The sequence below is a fragment of the Epinephelus moara genome, chromosome 16 (genome assembly GCF_006386435.1).
Source record: "Epinephelus moara isolate mb chromosome 16, YSFRI_EMoa_1.0, whole genome shotgun sequence".
NCBI classification, from domain to species: Eukaryota; Metazoa; Chordata; class Actinopteri; order Perciformes; family Serranidae; genus Epinephelus; species Epinephelus moara.
In genome coordinates, this window is record NC_065521.1 from 30614310 (window position 1) to 30629991 (window position 15682).

The window sequence follows — 15682 nt, forward strand, 5'->3', positions numbered from 1 at the left end:
TCAGCTGCAAACCGCCCCAGTGAATGCTGGAGGTCAACAGAACCACGTCATCTGCAAAAAGCAGAGATGTAATTCTGAGGTCCCCAAAATGAAAACAAAACAAAACTGTAAGCCCACTAAGCCCTACGGAGCTCAAGATTTCAAAATGTTTCTCTTCTTACAATGTTTAAACCAGACACTCCACACTCCACTATAAGATATACTGTTAGAACACAGATTTTTTTTGTTTTGTTTTTAAGTTATTCTCCTTTCATTTTCTATGTAATTTTCTACAACTTATAAGATAGTAGGGTTGTCTAAAATATCGATGTATCGATACACAGATTCTGATTATTTGAAATTCAATCTATATTGAATATTTGTATTAAGAAGAGCAGTTGTGTAAATGTGCGGATGATCCATGGTGAGGAGAGTGTATTTATGTAAGAGTTTGATTAGTGATGGATTAGTATAGTTTGGGATCGGGTGTAGGGCTGGACAAGCAAGTTGTTTCTTCCTACTCCTTTTCGGACATGAAATATTAATTTATGTTTCTCATTTATGTTTCTCATCGTAAGTCTGTTTATGATTTGTTGTTTGTCTCTGTTTTGTAGGGTTTTTTTCCTGCAATATATTCTATTTTTTTCAAAATGTTCGCAATAAATTCATCAAATCAAATCGAAAGTTGTTATTGAAGCCTGAAATTTATATGGATTAATCAGAAGTTGCTATATTTATGATCTGTAAGAAAAGTACTTTCAGAACAGCCTCAGAATTGAGCTTCAGATCATTTTTTATCACAAGTTTAATAGATTAAATGCAGCTAGCCAAATGAGGATTTCCCTTTATCATGAGTACACATTTTTCAAGTCGTCATTTAGCGCCATTAGTCGACTAGTCGCCCGCATATTTACGACATTAATCTAATTCTAAAATTATATATTTTGGGTGGGGTAACACAATAGTTTGAGTTAAAGGTGTGTGAAAGAATAGTATCAGTAACATTGTTAACACTGTGCTACATTACAGAGAAATACAAAACCGCACTAATGAACCTTCATTAATATAGGCCTATATTTTATCTACAAGTGCACGTCACACACTGAGCGAGCCGCCTGTTAATGACGCTGTCGGCAAAGCAGCAATGATTGTGCTAAGTGGCTAATGGGCATGTAGCTACTTCCATGTTTCAGATGATACGTCATGTTTGTAGTCGACCAATGAAGATGAGTTTACATATCACCTTGGGTTCGTCCTTCACCTTCTCAAAATGATCCCACACTTTGGATTTCCTGCCCGACATGTTATTAACCAGCCTGTGGAATAACCGCAGGTACCAGCCCTGGAAATTAACAGTAACATGACTCCCATTGGACTGCTGGGCGTGGCCACTTCCTGTGTCTGTCCTTTCAAATTAAATTCCAAAATAGTCCAGTCATATATGTTTTGATTTATTTTAACAAGGCACAGCTCCTAATAGAATTTCAAGTTACTTTTATTTTTCTGCAACTAAGCTACCAATGAAATCTTGCCGACTAATGACCTTTCTAGTCGACTGACATTTGGCCGACTATTAGGGGCCAGCCTTCATGACAACACCATGCCAACTTCCACACCTTTTTAAAAACATATAACAATAGTTAAGTGTAAAAAGTGGTGCAGGGTACACCACCTACCCACCCACCCTAAATTACGCCCCATTGCAGGGAGAAAATCTTTCTCATTTAAAAAAATAAAAAATAAAAATCCCACACCTAGTGCAGCTCCCTCAGCTTGTCCACCTGTGATTTAGCGCAGATCTCACTGTGTTTATTATATCCCTGCATTATATGTGGCAAGTGTATTGATGCAATCACACTTCCCTCTCTCAGTCAATGGCTGTGTCATATCCAACAGTGCACCTTAGCTGTTTTAAAGCCACATCAACATGACTGATGGCTGGCAGCGGTCTGACCCACACACCCCTAGTGGTGGCTGCATTTTTCTTGTCTTTCTTTTTTTTAAATAACAAAGCACCCTGTCGCTGCAAGATGGATTTGAAATCACACAGCACCTCCTACTGTTTGAAAAACAACATGTCACTCTGACAGTGGGCCAGATGGACCACTGCGAGTTATTCAGCGAGGCTTTTATATGGTTAAGTGATTGATTTATAGGGTGCTGTTATGCAGAAACTCCCACAGAGTCGCTTTTGCATGGGTGAAATTAAACAGTAATAGGCCGTATTATTCTTCTATATCTTGCTTCACAGTTACATTTCCCTGTCAAAAGATTTAAGGCATAATACTGTAACGCCTCTTCCCTCAAGGTTAGAGTCTAATATGACTTTATTCACTCAGTGGCCCTACACTGGGCCAGAGTTGTGGTAATCATAGTGGATAATTGCATCCCTTTCATCTCAATAAGTGACCCCATAAGTGCTGCAAATGTGCAGCTCCCCAAGTCGTAACTTACATTTGGGAAATATACAGCTAATAATAAACTAAAAATAAACTGTGTGAATGTATTTATTTAATTTATGTAGCCTCTCTGTTCTCTTCCGACTCCCAGCCAGGAGAAAATGTCACCATCAGACAGACAAAGCCACAAACTGTATCAGCTTACGGAGACGGTGCTAGAAAATGTCAAGCTGTGATGAATCGAGGCCTTTTATTTAGAAATATAAATATGAGTTAACATCCATTCTCTTTGCTGTGTATGAGAGGCACCTGAGATAATTTGTGAAATGGATGGAGATGTCATGCTCAAATTACCCAGACGTTCCCTCCCTCACACAGGAAGCAGTGGGAGCTGTCTAGATGTCTTCCTTCAGCGTCTTTAAATTAATGAGCCGTTTTGTGAAAGTGAAAATTCATCACATTTTCGTTTGGTGTGAAAGAGACTGATTCACGTCATTCTGTCTCTCTGATGTTGTTTGTTTCACGTCTCATGTCTCCACTCAGATACCGTCATGCCTCTGCAGCTCTGTTAAACAAATCTGGGCGATATGAGGTGTGTGTGTCACTTGCAGTTTGTTGCACTTGACTCTTGATTGTTGGTGATGTTGTTGTCGTGGAGCACTTTGTTTCTGAATGTCTGTCTTCAGCTGTAATGTCTTTTTGATGTGGTTCTATTTGTCTGACAGTTGCCACAGACACAAAGAGTTTACGAAAGGATGAATAAACAAAACTAAATGAGAATGTCGGCCACTTTGCTAAGAATACCTGGACTTCATACTGCCGCTGATATATAATTTACAACAACATTACAATTTTGACCCTGTGCAGGATGAGATAGAATAATGGAGGATCGTAATCACAACCACCCTGCATACGCCTGATCTCGTATGCTCTTGGAAAACTAAGAAGGGTCGGGTCGAGTCAGTACCTGGATGGGAGGTTACCTGGAAATACCTGGTGCTGTAAGCTTGGGCCACTTCAGTCCGAGAGATAGCAAGATACTGAACCCCAGACTGCTCCCAATGGCTGTTTCATCGGTGTGTGAGACTTTGTGAATGGTTGCCGAGTTGCAGGTGACAGGTGTTCGGAAGACTAGAGAGACACTATATAAGTACAGTCCATTTAACATTTGCGGGGGGCCTTTTTCAATTGACACAGTCTGCAACCTAACCATCTGGGGGGAAATCACCCCATGAGAAAACTTAACAGCTGAACTCTAGAGCATTTTGAAACAAAAATCTTAGATCAGGAGTTTTCAAAGTTTTGATGACTGAGTGCTATTTCAGGGAGCCAGCATTATGATTGAGGACCGCACAGGAAAAGTGCAAACACACTGACTTTTTAATGACTTTTTTATGACACTTTACATAAACTATAACAATCAACAGTGATATAGCCCAACATTGTAGCTTTCTGCTTTTTCAATACATTTGAAAGTAATGAGACAAAAACAGGACACGGTGACACTGATTGTACCCACGGCAGTCAAACAATGGCTTCTGCTGGGGTACGACAATGCACAGCATGATTTTGCCAAGTAGGACATGCTCCTGGATCAACATTGCAATCAACCACTGACAGCCCTTTGACATCACTGGTGTGCTGCTCCTGTGCTTCTTTCTTTGTGCTTCCTCAGAGCTAAACTAGTCTTCCAAATTCAGTACAAATTTGGTCCAATTCAACAAAATCCTTGTGCACTACTGCAGGGTTAGCGAGATAGCTTGCTAACTAGGTTTGTTATGCTAACAAGTATTCTTGACAAGTGGCTAAAATATTGTTCATTAACAGTAAGGACAATGTCATTTTGCAGTTGCAAAGACCTGTAATGGACACATTTTCCACCATTTTAATAACCTATATAAAACTATTTTTTGCAAGATTGCAGTGCTCGTGTTGATCCAGGACCATCACTGCCATGTTGACACTGGATAATTTGTTTGTTGATCCAGAACCATCATTATCATCACCTTTATCCTACATGATTTGTTTGACCCATGGACATCACGGCCATGTTTTTCCTGGATAACTTGTTGATTAGTGTTGTCGTTCGCAAACGAATCGTTCAAAAGAACGAATCTTTTGAGTGAACATACTGAACTGAATCACTTCTGGAACTGATTCATTCATTTCTCAGTTCAGTTGAGCTCAGCAGCAAGCATGCAGGCCGGGAGTGGAACTGCCGATTCGGTCCGTGCGAATGATGAATCACTCGCGAGTCGCGAGGCAGCCAGGGTGCAGGGAGGGACTGCCTACCGCGTGACGAATCACTCGGTGAACATCGTAACCCTGATCCCTGAGTGATTCAAATAATTTCTTCTCAGAGATACACTTTCATAGGGACCATTTTCTCCAAGCTAACGGCTAATGTAGCCAGGAGTCAAGCCACATGAACACAATCACACACCTCCCCATTGTTTTAACAGACTTAGTTTCCAGATAAGCAAACTTAAAATGTTAGGCTGGCCAGTAATGAGACTCACCAGTGCAGGGCAGACGCAGCACCAGCTCAGCCGTGTATCAGTTCAGTGAGTCGGACTACACAGTACACAGTCAGGGCTCCTCCAGCCAAGCACTGAACGAATCTTTTGAACGAATCTTTTTAATGAACTGATTCTAGTGATTCAGTAACATCTAAAGAACTGCTTTGCCCATCACTATGATGTTGGTCCAGGACCATCACTTTTATGCTGATGTCGACATAAACAAATCATCCAGATTCAGTGTGATGATGATGATGATGGTCCTGGATAAACCTAACCAAATCTATCCAGGGTCAACATGGGAAAAAAAGGAGGAAAGGTATATTAATTGCACAAATAATGATGCCTGGAATAATGATGAATAACAACAGAAAACATAAAGCCCTAACTCAGAAAGTAATAAAGGTTTAATCACCAAGTGATATCATGGCATCACATCACTGAATAAGGACACTACAGACTGTGTGTGACAAAAGAGCTGGACACTGAAATAACTGAGGACATGTGGCTGAATGCCTGGGAAACACAGTCGACCTCCACCAACTCCCAGACCTGGAAAGACTTCTGCTGGAAAACCCTGATTCGCTTTTTCATCACGCCCAAACAGAAGTCTAAACAAACTGGCACCCAGCTACACTGCTGGAGGGAATGTGGACAAATCATGATTGACCATGCCCGAGTTTTTTGGTCTTGTCCTTCTATTCAGACTGTCTGGAAGGAAGCAGCAATAATCATTTAAAAGACTTTGGGTTTTGGTATCAGTACAGCATTCATGTCCCTTAATCTTGGACACATCCCTGATGGACTGAGTAAAGATGATATCTATCTACTAAAGATCCTGCTGGCAGCAAGTACAAGGGCCATTACAAGATACTGGCTCCAGAAAAACTGCCCCGCTGCTTGTCTACTTGTTAATACTGTTAGACACGTACATCTTCTGCAACAGATGACCTACTCCTTAAAACTTAAAAAAGAACAGTGGAGGAAATGGTGTGTTTATTTAGCTAATGAGACAGACTCCACATGATTATTGTACCATATATGACACCCTACTTTAAATGAGGAAAATTTGTCATGCTTTTCTAAACATCCCATGACCTCATATTTGTCTTTTTTCCCCTGTGTACTGCTTTTCTTCATTTCTTTTGTCCCTGTACTTACTGAATGTAAGAAAACATTCATAAATAAAAAGTATATATATATATATATATATATATATATATATAAACCCATAAAGCCATAAATGTGCCTCCCTTATTTTCAGTAACATATCCTCCTGAGACCCAGCAAATATTTTTCCTCTGTGGGGGACATGACACCAAGGCCTTCATTTTAAACAACAGGAACACAGTCTGCAACCTGACGTACTGTGAAAAGCACATCCTGGACTTTCTAGTGATGTAAAACACACACTCAGAAGACATCTTCTGGCAGTAAAAGAGGTAGATGATCTATATTACATACATATATTATCTGTATCTATACATACATGATATATAGATTACTTCAGGAAACAGGAAAACCTCAGAGCCAGGCAGTAAAGCAGGATGCTTAAAGCTCAGAGAAGGACATATCAGCTGAAGAGGAGCCTGAGGACGATATTAGTGACACCCAGCACCCATTTTGAATTATTATAACTCTTATTATTTGGATTAGATTCAAAGATTTTTTAATGGTACACACACGCACACTCACAAACACTATATATAAGCAGATAAGAGCACATACAATAACTTAAATACTACATTTATTAAACGTGAATTTAACCATATAATATAAATGTACGGTAAGATATGTTTTGTGGAAAACATTGACCTGATGGCCAAGAGACATGTTAGACAACATTTTAAATAACATTTTTGAGTAAAATTCTTTTTGATATGTTTCTTACATCCTAATGACTCAAATTATGTAAAACTTTTTTTCTTGGGGGTCTCAGGAGGATATAATGGACAAATTGCAACATCCAGATAAATGCACTAGATGGCGCTACGCGAGAGAAAGTTACTGATGATTTAAACACTACAAACTTCAAAAGAAAATGCCTAATTTACATTTGCATCACTGACTTTGATTAAGCTGACGATTTTTGCATCTTTTGCTCCAGATTTGTGAGAGATCCTCATGTTAAGTTGGCCTGTAGCTGAACAGTAAACCCAGAGACAATTTCTCAAAAGGTTTGTGGTATTTAATTTGCAGTTAACTGGAGTTTGAATATGTATATAGCTGGTAAATATGCAGTAAATTATGTGTAGCTATATTAAAAGCAGCACTAACGTTATATAAAAGGCCTTAAATTGACACCCCGGTAGGTACTGTTAATTCCTCCATTAAAACACTCCGTATGATTGAGACAAGATACGCAGATTTCCGAGCAGTCTGATTGATTCTGCAAATGTAATTTCCCCGGTCATGGCATGATTTCACACCGCGCACAGGCTCACTGATCCTGAATGTGTCAATCTGCGCTGCGACGCACAGGGAGAAGAGGCGCGCTGCGCTCCCAGCAGAGGTCCTGTGGGGACAGGATCACACCACACCGGCCGAGGCGGGGATACAAACATACCGGAGCCAGCTGAGCCAGAGGGGACTTTTTTTTTATACCCAGAGAGCACTCGGTTCTCTCCTACGAGCTGCCCTCGGTTAATGGTGATCAGGGTGAGCGGGGTGGTCGCCGCCTGCATCTCTCACTGTGTGTCTCTCCCCTTCTCAGCGCACAGGCGCCCTGCACTCCAGTCTGCTGACACACCGGGAGGACAGTCCGCACTACACGTCCGCGTCATTGGACTCTATGTGGATACAAAGCCCGGGTACAACACACATCCATGGGGATACTTTAGTGGGAACTGCAGCCTGCGACCTTTTACATGAGAACAGGTAAGTGGCTCAGATTATTTCAGAAAAGGCACATTTTTGGACAGCATGTTCCCAATTCTATAACTTGAAACAGCTCTCATCCAATGGGTGACATTCTTGATCGCTATCCACAGTCATATTCAGTGTCTTATCCCTCGATTCACAACAAACAGAGAGGCATGTATTTTTAATTTACCCTACAAGTCATTTTGATGAGCAACCACCGAATTAAAGCTAGAACCAGGCCCTTTTAACGATTTAAATTCTTCCTGTCCTTCTAAATCACAACAGTCTCCATTGTTTTTACTTATATGAGTAGAAGCTGAAATGTTATCCTGGATCTCTAGATTCACACGAGCTGAATTAATGAAGCCATAAAGTGACTGAGGTTGTTAAATCCAGCATATGGCACAAAGTCGCCAGATGAGCAGGGGACACAGGGAGACCAAGGAGACAATTGGTCTCTTGTGTGTTGACGGTTTTATGATAATGAAAGTGGACCCGGTTGGCCAGGCCAGTCCTGAACACAAAGATCATTCTCAACAAGTCCGGTACTGTGGGCGCCTGCTTGGTGCTGAGGCAGCGAGTGTGTGTGACAGCACCATTATTCACCAAGATGCCTAATTGCATTAGTCTTACACTGGGATAGAAAAACTGTCTTGATAAGCTGACCCAAATGAAAACCAAAACCCAGGGCAGATGCTATTTGGCTGGACATGCATTAGTTACAAGAGTCACATTCGGCAGTTTAGTACACGAACACACTCTTTAACAGACAGTAATTTGTCTACAGTTTCCAAATATGTCCAGTGTTGTTTGCCAGGCAGTCACAGCCAGTAGTGATTTGAAGAATTATTTTCATTTAGCACAATCAGACTTGTCAACATCTTAATTAACAATCAGGCTTCAATACAAATTAGTCTTGATGTGTCTCTTAGATTGGAGTGAAAATCTGTCCACTGTTTCCACTTCCAGCTTTAATATCACTCACACATCCCGGCCTAAATTTATCCACTTTATGAAATTCAAGAGACTGATCATCTTCACTACAAAAGAATCAATCAAAAAAAGCAGCTGATAGCAGACCAGCTGATTGATTCAGGAAATCATGCTCCTTTCTGCCTGGAGACGCTCATGAATCTTGCATGTGTGCGCCGCTCAAACAAACAGTGGAGAGAAATAGGACACAATTGGAGAATTGCACATCACTTATGGGTGTAACTGTAAGCTGTTTGCGGGAGAATTCATTTAGGTGTAATGCCTTGTATGACTATTTTACTGGAGAAGTAGGAGAACATGATTTAGATTTATTTTGCCAAGCACATAACGGAGATCAATAAAGAATAGAATTTGTGTGTGTGTGTGTGTGTGTGTGTGTGTGTGGTGATGGGGGCGTCTGCTTGAGTGCATGCACACTATTTATTCCTCAACAGGGAATAGGACACACAATTTGGCTGATGTGTGAGGCACACGCATCTTTTAGAGGAGCTCCAGGGGGCACAAAGACAGACCATCATGTATTGCTGACTCTCTGTCCAAATGCAATTCCTTAATGCACTCTGAGAGTCGGAGATCTAATAAGAAGTGGAAGAGCATCTTCAATAATGAAACCCCACCTGCATCTCTGCTGCAGAGTGAGGGCTGGGGCCGAGAGGCTTCATAAATAACAGAAGCCAGACCTGACACGTGCTGCTCCAACGTCTGGGAACTGCCAATAATCCTTCTCATCTGCTAAGATGCTGTTCTTGCGGACTGAAGGCGGGGAGGGCGAAACAGACACAATGCTTAGTTTTAGTTTGCAGTCATCAAGTAATTGCAGCCCGGTGCAGCAGCAGCTTTACTCTATTAAACAGTTCTGCAGAGAGAGATCATGGATATTCAATCACCTTTTACTGACGAGAAGAGGACAGGAAGAGCTTTTAGTCATTAACAACACAGAGGAGCGGAACTGCTTCCATTGACAAAACGTCTCAAAACATTTTTCATTGGCTTGATTACTTAAAGGTTCAGTGTGTTGGGTTTAGGGGGTAAATTGGCAGACATGGAATATACTATAATATAGTATAGTATGTTTTCTTTAGTGTATAATCACCTGACAATAAGAATTGTGGTTTTGTTACCTTAGAATGAGCTGTTTATGTCTGCATAAGGAGCGGGTCCTCATCCACGGAGTCTGCCATGTTGCTTCTACAGTAGCCCAGAGCGGACAAACCACACACTTGCTCTAGATAGGGCCATTTGTGTTTTCCTGTTTTCATGTTTTCGGGTCGTCCACTGTACAGTATTTAGAAGCCCCTTCGCATTGGAAAAACACAAATTCATGCTTTACTTATTGTTTGTATCAATTTAAATCACCGGGTCCCTTTGTTGAGGAGACCTCTGCGGATAATTTGGCTCCCAGTAAAAACCTCCTGAACATCTGGATCTTACGTTGTCAGAGAAAAAATGTGAGCACACACTTGCAAATGCTCAGCAAGTGGGCCATGTGCGACAAAGCGAACAGCATCAGACACTGATTTATATCATGAAACAGCTTTTTCCAGTGTTTTTACCAGTTTTAACCACTAGAGGTCAAACTTATAAACATTGCATACGCACAAAATGAGACCTGAAAGAGGCGTACGCCACTTCCCATTCTCTGATCATTTAAGATCTAGACATTCAGGAGATTTTTACCAGAAGCTGAACTATCTGCAGAGGTCTCTTCCTCTCCAAAACAAACAGATCCAGTGATTTAAACAGGTAAAAATACTGAGTAAAGCAGTTTTGTGTTAAAAAAAAAAATCAGTGTTTTTCCAAAACGATCATGGCTGAAGGGCTGCTAACTACTTTTGGTGATGTGCAAAAGCGAATGGCCCTATCTAGAGCCAGTGTTTGGTTTGTTTATTCTGGGCTACTGTAGAAACATGGTGGTGCAATATGGTGATCTCCGTAGACAAGGACCCGCTCCCTGTGTAGATACAAACAGCTCATTCTACGGTCACAGTAACACAGTGATTCTTATTTTCAGGTGATTACACACTAAAGAAAACACACTCAATATATTTGATTCCATTTCTGACAATATATCCCCCTAAATCCTACACACTCGACCTTTAAATCATGTCAATATCAAATCAGTCCTAAATAAATTCTGTTCTCCATCTACAAAATGTCAATTTAAAAGCCTGAAATAACCTGCACTGCTCCTGGACTTTTTACGAGGCAAGTCAGTATCATCATCTTCACTCAGGCATTAATTTAGATGTTGTTGTCACACGAGCGTTGTTGTGATACAAATTAATTTCCTCTCCAATATTTGAGACAAATCCCCTGTAGCAATTAACCTGCATTTGAGCAATTAACCTGTGCTTGTCGCTATCTAATAACTGCCGACTCTTGAGACTCATCTCCACTCTCTTCCAGCTTTGTCGATTGCAATAGATTTGACTTCATTATCCTTACCATGATGTAGGCTGTGCACAGAGCAAAAATCACATGAATACTTATTGATTTGTGATGCTTGCATGCAAATAAACAGTGAAGATCCCTTTGTTCTGAGACTTCTTGTTCTGCTTATGAAGGGAGCCTTTCTTCTGAAACAGAATGTGACCCTTGCCGCTGCTCTTAAGACTGACCCCACTGTCTGACAGAGCCGCGGGCTGTCCCTGCTATGAAAAGATAGCTCTGTGTTGAGCTCCAAAGATTGACCCAGCAGGCCCCGTGACTCTCCTGTTGTGTCTTGCAAAAGAGTCTCATGAGCGTGATTTATTTAGTTCAGAAGTTACCCTCAAAGAGCAGCTTTCATGCCGTCTGTACTGTACAGAGAAGCGACCGGAGAAATACGGATAGGTGTGTGCTAAGTATGCCACTCCAGTGAGTAAGTGCTGTATATCAAGCGAATGAGCTAAAAGACTGCTTTCGTGACAGTAATCCGCTCTACAGTATACTAAATGGAGGTTTTCTTTCAATTGGCCATCTGCATCAGTGTGTGTGTGTCTGTTTTTGTATTGCGACCAAGAAAGAGAGAAGCCTTTTATCCCCCTCTTCAGCTGCCGAGTGCCTGAAATATTTAACAGGGACTGCACTATTTTTGGGTTTGTGCTCGGTTTGTTGAGGAGCTTATGTAATATGTAGTTTCAGCTCAACGTGCACGGGTACTGTTGTATACCAAACAACACACCAGCAGCTCGGCTAACTTAAGCGCAGCGATGCTGTAAACAATATGACTTTGCAGCCATACTGTACAGCACTGTGAAGGATACTGTACAGTGAATCGGAGCAAGGACTCCTGCACCATCTGTGCTTTGATTAATTTAATTGCCGTTTTTAATACAGTGTATTCTACGTCAAAGGAAGCAGGGCCAGTCCACATCCTCTCAGGTTACTTGTTTCTCTGAGATATCGATCAACTCGTCTCTCTTCCCTCCAACTGTCCCCATCTCTCCCCCTTTTCCTTCTCAATTTGTCTCCCTTCTCTCTCTCTCTCTCCTTCGCCTCTCCTTTCCTCTCTCCTCTGAGGTGTCAGATTCTCTGACTCATGCCCTGGTGTGGAGGATGGGAGGGAAGCAGGGATGAAAGAGAAGAGAGGAAAGTCATTTTGCAGATAGAGAGAGTGACCTTCATCCTGCAAGAGGGATGGGATAAAAGCTAGAGTTAATACCCTGCCAAAGTGTATTCTCCGCCATGCCAAAAAAACCATTCAGAATGATATATGGTCCTAATAGAAGCTCTCTAATAATAAGAAGCATGCCATTGTAAGTCAAGGCAAGGCAAATGACCAGAAAATTCCAGTGTCGAGTCCAGAGGGATAAACACTCTGCAGAAGTCAAACTGCATAATCGAATGAAAACAGCACTGCAGCACGTGACGCACAAAGCCAGTTAGAGATTCTCCTAAATTTACTGAAAGAGATCTACAATATGAGAAAAGACTTGTTTTACCACTGAGACAGAGCTGCAACGATTAGTCGATCAGTCAGTTAATCGATCGTCACAAAATTTTGGTCATCGATTTATCGCTTCAGTCACTTTTCAACAAAACAAGTGAGACATCTCTTTGGTTTGAGCCTCTTAAATGTGATAGTTTGCTGCTTTTCTCGGTCACACATGATGGTAATTTATAATATGCAGTGGAAATGGATACAGAGATCAGCTGCTCATATGGATCAGAAAGCTTGGGACAGAATCATTCCTATAATGCCGTTTAAATAATTTGCTTATAAATAGCCTACTTATAGTGTTTAAGTCTTTTCATACATGACAACATATGGAAAAAAACAAACAAAAAAAACACGTTCTATTTATTTGTTTACCATAAAACTTCAATTTAAAGCCTAAATGTGAAGTCCCTTTTACTAGCCTGGTGTGACTACACATTTTGACAAGTAAATGTCTGTCTCAAATAGACACCTGGTCAAGCAGACCATTTTTAAAAGTTCTTTGGTTGTATAAAACCAGGTTGTTTTGCTACCCACTTGAGCTAACGTTAGTTAGCTGTTTACATCACGCATGCAAATGTAAATGTCAGGAGATGCTACATATTGTTAGCTTGGTTAGATTCTCAATAATAAATGAATCATTGGGGCGTCGGTGGCTTAGTGGTAGAACAGGCGCCCCATGTACAAGGCTGTTGCCGCAGCGGCCCAGGTTCGAGTCCAGCCTGTGGCCCTTTGCTGCATGTCAATCCCTCTCTCTCTCCCCCTTTCACGCTTGTCTGTCCTATCAATTAAAGGCCAAAATGCCCCCCCAAAAAATATCCTTAAAAAAAAATAAATAAATGAACCGTTCAGTTAATTCTAGTAACACCATGAGCACCAAAGAATAATTCATCCAGATTTACCGGCATGGTAAACAAGAGAGACAAAAAAACTTCTACTACATCTGAAGCCGTCATAAAGTCAAATGATGTGTCCAATCCTCAATTACCTTGTAAGTCATTCACATTCCTTTAGTCCACAAGGGCCCTTAGATCAAAAGAATCAAAAGGGTTTTTCAAATATTTTAAGTTGTGTGTATTCTTTTAAAATACTAATTATACAAGTGATATTCATGCTGGTTTAAATAAACAATTGGAGTGTATTTCCCAGTCTTTGCTGAGCAACAGTTTTGTGTGAAAGGAATTAAAGGCCTGTCCCAATATAGGCCTGATGAGTTCAGTAATTGAAGCAAATAATAGCCCGGGCTACTAATCAAAGTTTTGTGGTAATTTATTTTTTACCTTTCTCCCATGATACTCGCGGTATTGCGTCTGCTTCCAGTTGGCTACCTGACGCTAATGCTGTGTGCAGTGGAGAGGAAACTTTATGAAAATTTCATATTGTAATGTAGGTGACCTAAATATTTTTAAAATATGCTGAAAATGTTAAAAAAAATAAGTAAATTTTACATTGAAAACCATGGATAAAATTAGCAGAGCTGTGCACTGTTTGTTTTTGCACATTTTCAATCCGTCATTAGTGCAGTTAGCATACATTAGCTCGGAGGGCAGACTTGGCATGTTTACTATATTATGTGATTGTCGCTGTCGTCCTCAGCCTCTTGCCAAACTCCGTTCAAACTCTCAAACACTATAGACCGTTTAAAGTTGTCTTACAGCTGCTGGGAAAAGACATTGGTATTCCACTTGGAGTCCAAGTCCAGCCACTACTGCATGAAAACAGCTTATAAAACCCTGAACTTTGGTCCTCCTGAACTGATATACAGTGTGGGAAATGTCGACATACGTTTGAGAACCTTGCGGGTCAATAATAGGTTGTTACCTTCGAAAAGGTACAAGTCAGAAATAAAAGTCTACCACTTCCCTGAAGAAATGATTCAGCGCAAAGTGTGGATTGCAGCGGTCCAAACAAATAACTGGACACCATCAGGAAACTCCAGGGTCTGTAGTGTTCATTTCATTACCACTAAATTTGAATTAAAGAATGAAAATAAGAAGACAGACACCAAAATGTCTTGTCATTGCATTCATAGCAGTCGTTAACACTTGCTCGCCAACAGTCTACAGAGGGAGAAAGGAGCATTTGTATTTGTGTGTGCCGTGTGTCTGTTTTGTCATTTTCATTTTCCAGAACACTGCAGAACCCTGCAGTTTTCCAGCGGTGTCCAGTTCTTTTTTTTTTTTTGATTGCTACAATTCATACTTTGCGCTGGTTCTTTGGGGAAGTGATTGACTCTTATTTCTGACATCAAGCTTGTATCTTGCGGAAGGGAACAACCTACCATTGAGCAGCAAGGTTCCATTTCCAACAGTGTGTATTTCAGTTCAGGAGGACTAAAGTTTGGTGTTTCATATACTGCTTTCGTGCAGTAGTGGCTCGACTGGGAGTCTAAGTGGAACAACAATGTAATTTCCTTGCAACTGAAAGACGCCTTGAAAAGTCTGTATGGGAAAAAAGTAAGTAATGGTCAAATATTTGTCGACAGGAAGGCAATCCAGGCAAAACATATAGAACAACAAGGAGGGAAAATATTAAAAAGCCTTTATTGTAGGGGCTAAATCATTAAAAGAGCCAATATGTTTCGACCACTGCAGGTCTGCGTCAGGGCATTCAAAACTTAACAGATATGGCCCCACTTACAGTATGTAGTGGCGGGAACCAATCAGAGGCCATCACATGACCCATATAATGGCATGGCAGGTGAAACTAGACATTAAGGGGAAAACAGCAATTTAATAAAGAACACAGAGTGACATCACACCCATCTTAACACATAGGCTGTGAGAAAAATGGTGAAGCTTGTAGAGAAATATTACAAATCACAAAAAACATGTGAAGTCTATATCCAAATATAGTCGAATATTTTTATTGAACAGTGACATCTGATTGAATTGATGTGTTTCTGAGTCGGATACAGCCCTCCACTTATAATGATCAGTTTGACCCACACAGATGTGATCACTGTATTTGAATTCTGGACTGACTGTTGGATAAAACAAGAAATTTGAAAA

General features: G+C 40.7%; 1 protein-coding gene across 1 annotated transcript in view; it reads left to right on the forward strand.

Annotated features, from left to right (window-relative positions):
* Positions 1-7373: 7373 nt before the first annotated feature.
* LOC126403292 (poly(rC)-binding protein 4-like) overlaps positions 7374-15682 on the forward strand; it is a 55938-nt gene continuing 47629 nt past the window's right edge. The window contains exon 1 of the mRNA XM_050065873.1: positions 7374-7774. The gene's annotated coding sequence lies outside the window, so the exon portion shown is untranslated. The remainder of the gene's footprint in view (positions 7775-15682) is intronic.